This window comes from Ambystoma mexicanum, chromosome 5q (genome assembly GCF_040938575.1).
Source record: "Ambystoma mexicanum isolate Mex_15411 chromosome 5q, UKY_AmexF1_1, whole genome shotgun sequence".
Lineage (NCBI taxonomy): Eukaryota > Metazoa > Chordata > Amphibia > Caudata > Ambystomatidae > Ambystoma > Ambystoma mexicanum.
The window spans coordinates 701,811,588-701,817,587 of NC_090933.1; the positions used below are offsets into that span (position 1 = coordinate 701,811,588).

Consider the following 6,000-nt stretch of genomic DNA (forward strand, 5'->3'; position numbering starts at 1 on the left):
AACTGATAAGAATGCCTTATTACATTTCAAGAGTCATCATGCTCAACATGTGAAGAATAACCTCCCATTTGGCCAATTTTTGCGGTTAAAGAAAAATAGCAGCACTAATGAATCATACGAGAATGGAGCAAACAATCTGATTACCAAGCTGGTACATCGGGGATACCCGGCCTCTCTGGTAAAAAAAGCAGCCAAGAGGGCCTTTAATAATAATCGTGAATCCCTCCATGACCAGCAAATTCAAAGAGAAAGAAAAACAAAGGAGAACCCTTTAGTATTTGTCAATACGTTCAGCAATCTGTCATATAAAATTAAGGGTATTGTGACAAGAAATTGGAACAAGATCATGACCAAGGAAGTGGGTAAACCCATTGTAGCTTTTAAGAAAAGCACCACCGTACGAAATTTGATAATGAGAAATGATGTGAGTACCAAAAAGAGACCTTTGCAACAAACAAATCTATGGGGTTTACCCCCTGTTGTTGGACATTTTCCATGCGGTAATTGTTCTATGTGTACTCAAACAAGAAAAACAGCAAATGTAGATCTGGGACTGGACAGGATGTGGAACATTAATGAACATACCAATTGCAATACTAACAATGTGATTTATTTGATTGTATGTCCATGTAAACTGATCTACATTGGTAAAACTAATAGGAAATGCAGAACTAGAATGATTGAACATAGGAGCTGCATCAGGAATAAGGTGGAACAAGCTCCTATGGTCAAACATTTTATAGAAATGGAACATTCATGTAACGATTTCGAGTGGTGTATTTTGAAACAAGTTAAGGGACAGTCACAGGTGGCTATCAACAGAAAATTATTACATCTAGAACAAAAACTTATTTTTTTGTCCAAAAGTCACATTAGGGGTTTGAATGAAGGAGTCGAATGGAATAATGCCTAATTAGGCAAATAGAGAATATGGACAATGGGGTTCTTCAATCTAGTAGAATATCTATGAATTCATATTCATATTAGTATAATAACTAGATTTGGAATTTTTTGACACCCCTTGGTGATGAGGATTTAAGTTGCGATACCCATCTGGGGTCTTTTTACCCATGACTTGCGTACAATGAAATGTAAAGTTGATGTATTACAAGATAATGCCAATGGGAAGAGTGTTATGAGTTTTTGACACCTTGAAGTTTGGCACATGACATCGGGGGACCCGCCAGGGTTTTTATGACCTGTCTCCCGCACAATGAAATGTTAAGTTGATGTGTTACAAATTAATATCTATGAGAATAGCGCTATGTTGTACAGCTGAAGACACAGTTCCCTTTTTGTTTTCGACATGGAGACTGATTGTGTGGTGTTTGTATCTTTGTTCTGCTATCTGGTGTTTATTCAGTTTACACCTAACTATGTTTGCGACTCTCCGTGGCCTTGTTGACTTCTACCTGGAAATAGAAGGTTAGATATGAAATTTGAGAAGTTGTCCCAAAAAAGGGGGGTATTTGTGTGCCCTAAGTCACGTCAATAGAGAGATGACGGCCATCTTGCCTTAAAAAAGGAAAAAAAAGGGGGTTGGGTTTATTTCCCAGTCTTCATTTGGCACAGTGCTGTTTTTATGTTTTTATGTATTGGCTTGTTGTGGTGTAAGCCCTATCTGCGCCATTATTTCCCAGTATTATATTGGTCAGCTATTTAGTTCTAGAAGGACATAGGCCAGCCACTATCCTATTTTAAGGCATTCTTGGGGTGTCTGCATGCGGCGCCTAAGAGTCCCAGAACCACATGGGGTGCCTCTAATGGCCGCGGGACCGTTTTCGGACGGGCCCGTGACGCGATGACGTCATCGCGTTACGTGTTGGTGCACGATGACGTCATGACGTCACGTTTTCAAGCCGTTTTTACCCGCGAAAATCGCGGGGCGCCAGATCCTAGCAGGAACACAGGATTGGTGCTTCTACGGGTTGGTGGTAAAGAGAAAGGATGCTCAAGTAAGTGAGGGCAGAATTTGTATGAATAAATCCATGAAAAACTCCATGGTGGAGGTGACATTTGTAGAACTATAAGGACTATAGAAATCTGAATGGGGATCTATCTCTTACAGGAACTTGGCCCTATAAGGGGAGTGGAGTCTGGTACTCACCAGTATATAGGAGGAATCCTTACAGAACACTTGGGATCAAGATGTTCAGCCATACTGTAGCATAACCCTGCTTTGATATAGGTAAGACTTTGAACCTATTTTTTAGCCTATGAAGTTGACATATATGGGAGGTTGTGTTAAATCCCATATCTTTTTGCCCTATTTACATACTACTAGAGAGAAGGGAGAGATAAGGAAGCGCTAGAATACCTGAAGAAATCGGGAATCTACAATATTTAACTGAGAAAGCCCAAGATTCATGATTGAGCAGAGAGGTATGTAATTTAAGACATACTCTTTACCCTTGGAGGGATGAGGGTATACATGTTTTATGTAAATAGAGATTGATACTCAATGACTAGATACTAATAGGGTGTTCACTTTTTGACCAACAGAGTTCTCCCCTAAGAAAGAAGAATTTTTAAATTGCGGCACAAGACAATTTCCCCTGAAGAATGTCCTACATCACTGTATCTTAAGGACAGAAACTTGTACAAGTCGGGTTGTTTGTATTATACCAATAGTAAATAGGCCATTAGTAGTGTGACATAGGAATCAGAGTGTGAGTTGTACACACAATGTAAGATCCTTATAGAACATCTGAAAACTTGCCGTACTTATGGTATTTCTACTTGTGTGGTTTTAAGCATAATGTATATGTTTCATGTACGATGATCATAATTTTTTTGATTGTTTTATGAAATTTAGAATCTTAATAAAATTTTGTGATAATTGTTACCACTTTTTGCTGTGGGAAGAGTGTTTAGTGACACCTAAGTAAATATCGGACTGTCTTTTTGTTTATATAAGTGTATGTGCACAGAGCAAGAGGTCTGTTTTATCCCTACCTGTGATTTAGTACCGTTTTGAGAATAGAGTTGTTGGAGACCAATAGGGTCTCGGAGGTTAACGTGACAAGTGACACGAATTTGTCCTTGACTCTCCCCGATTTCACGTAGTGTGTATAGAGACGAGCTAAAGGGTTCTCATGATGGAATCCGAGAAATGTTTAGCTTATGATGATGAGTATGTTCGAAAGTTAATAGAATCTTTACCAATAGGAGGTCTCAATAAAGATTTAGAAGCATTCGATAAAGATGACCAATGGGATGAATTGGTCCAGATGAGGAAGAGACTCATCCGTACAGAATTACATGCCATCATCATGCTAGAGTATGTCAAAAACCAGGCTTTACCTCAAGGTCTTACTGTAAGAAATGAACCCAGATTATTTTTAGACAACCCAGAGTTCAAAGTAAAATGGAGCTATATTTCCAATAAATGTGGCCGGGATTGGCTAATATTAATTATCGAAACAGCACAAGAAACAGCTAAAAAAATCGAAGTAGATCTGAAGGACTTAATCAAGAGTAAATTTGATGTGGAAGCTTTTAAAAAAGGCTTAGATAAGCATCTTAAAGAGATGCAAGAATTCAAGAATGAAACTGTCTCTGAAAGAATTAAAAGAATGAAGAAGGACATTCTTAATTTCTCTCACGAAAAAGCTTTTCGTTATACTAACAAAGACTATAAATTTGGAGAGCCCGGACCTAATACTAAACAGAATCGGAGAGTACGGTTCCGGAATACATCGTATAGTTCGAGTGGAGGTGGCTCCTCGGACTATGACGAATCCGGCGATACAGATATTCCCAACAATAGGGGTGGAGGCCGTCCCTTTAGAGGTAGAGGAAGAGGTACAAGGAACAACAGCCAGACGGGGAATAACCAAAGGCAGTCTTTTTTAGGAAGAGGAGGAGATCAGAGACAGTGGGAACCAGAACGGATGCAAACGAGGAGTTACAGGGGTTGGTAGTGAACCTTTCAGATACTCATATCACTAAAAAGGAAGAAGAAGTACTCAGTAAGGGTTTGAACTTTGTACTCACCAAGTTTCATAATCCTTTTGAATTTAGGATTGAATTCAATCAGTTCATGCGGAAAGTTCACCTTAAAGAATTCTTTATGGATAACGCCTTTGATAAAAGTGATAATTGCAGTGGTTTGAGAAATCCCTCCGTTTTTTGTGCACCTAGCAGTGCACAATCAGCTGAATCTAAGGTTTTTGAAAAAAAGGTTTTGGAAGAGGTAACTAAGTTGGAAACTAAGGGTATTCCTCACCATTCTAATTTAAGTATAGCAGAGCAGAAGATTTTGAAGAACTTGGGGGCAAATGATAAGATTATTATTCGCCAAGCAGACAAAGGAGGCGCTATTGTCATAATGAATAGGAATGATTATATTCAGGAATGTGAGAAACTGTTATCTGACGAGAATCATTACCTTAAAATAGATAGAGATCCCAGTAATGACCTCTTAAATATCATTCGAGACAAGGTACATAAGGCAGTGGATGAACAGATGATTAGTAAACAAGAGGGTGAATATTTGATAAGAGAGAACGGGCGGGTACCCATTTTTTACATATTACCTAAGATTCACAAGAGTTTAGAGAACCCGCCGGGGAGACCTATTGTTTCGGGAGTGAGTTCCCTTTTGGAACCACTTTCTAAATTTGTAGATTTCTATTTGAGCCCCTTCATTCCTATTATGAGAAGCTATATTAAGGACACCACTGATGCTATCAACAGAATAGAGGGCAACACTTTTGACCCCGCGGTTAATTTACTCATGTGCTTAGATATTCAAGCACTATACACCAACATACCCCAGTTGGCAACTTTGGAGGTAGTGGAGGAAACTTTATTGAAAAGAGATGATGGGCACCCGGTAGCCAGTTCTTTCATAAAATGGTGCACAGAGATGGCCCTCACTAAAAATTTCTTCCAATTCATGGGACAGTTCTACAAACAGATTGAAGGGACAGCAATGGGCTCAGCCATGGCCCCAAATGTCGCCAATCTGTATGTCAACATGTTTGAAGAAACGGTAGTTTATAATGAACGTAATCCTTTTCAGAATAACATCATCTGTTGGTTACGCTATATAGATGATGTTTTCGTCATTTGGAAAGGGAACGAAGAGAAAGCAGACCAATTTTTACAATGGCTCAATCTACAAAATAGATATCTTAAATTCACTAGTAATATAAGTAACAAGGAAGTGAATTATTTAGATATCAGTATATACCATCAGAATGGATTACTTTTAGTTCGACCATATACTAAAACAACTGATAAGAATGCCTTATTACATTTTAAGAGTCATCATGCTCAACATGTGAAGAATAACCTCCCATTTGGCCAATTTTTGCGGTTAAAGAAAAATAGCAGCACTAATGAATCATACGAGAATGGAGCAAACAATCTGATTACCAAGCTGGTACATCGGGGATACCCGGCCTCTCTGGTAAAAAAAGCAGCCAAGAGGGCCTTTAATAATAATCGTGAATCCCTCCATGACCAGCAAATTCAAAGAGAAAGAAAAACAAAGGAGAACCCTTTAGTATTTGTCAATACGTTCAGCAATCTGTCATATAAAATTAAGGGTATTGTGACAAGAAATTGGAACAAGATCATGACCAAGGAAGTGGGTAAACCCATTGTAGCTTTTAGGAAAAGCACCACCGTACGAAATTTGATAATGAGAAATGATGTGAGTACCAAAAAGAGACCTTTGCAACAAACAAATCTATGGGGTTTACCCCCTGTTGTTGGACATTTTCCATGCGGTAATTGTTCTATGTGTACTCAAACAAGAAAAACAGCAAATGTAGATCTGGGACTGGACAGGATGTGGAACATTAATGAACATACCAATTGCAATACTAACAATGTGATTTATTTGATTGTATGTCCATGTAAACTGATCTACATTGGTAAAACTAATAGGAAATGCAGAACTAGAATGATTGAACATAGGAGCTGCATCAGGAATAAGGTGGAACAAGCTCCTATGGTCAAACATTTTATAGAAATGGAACATTCATGTAA

At 38.5% G+C, this 6,000-nt stretch overlaps 1 long non-coding RNA gene across 1 annotated transcript; it reads left to right on the top strand.

Annotated features, from left to right (window-relative positions):
* The first annotated feature begins 1,896 nt into the window (after positions 1-1,896).
* Positions 1,897-2,757, top strand: LOC138498628 (uncharacterized). Its single transcript, XR_011278792.1, has 3 exons — positions 1,897-1,955; positions 2,069-2,188; positions 2,285-2,757. It is a non-coding gene; the product is annotated as an uncharacterized lncRNA (long non-coding RNA).
* The last annotated feature ends 3,243 nt before the right edge of the window (positions 2,758-6,000 follow it).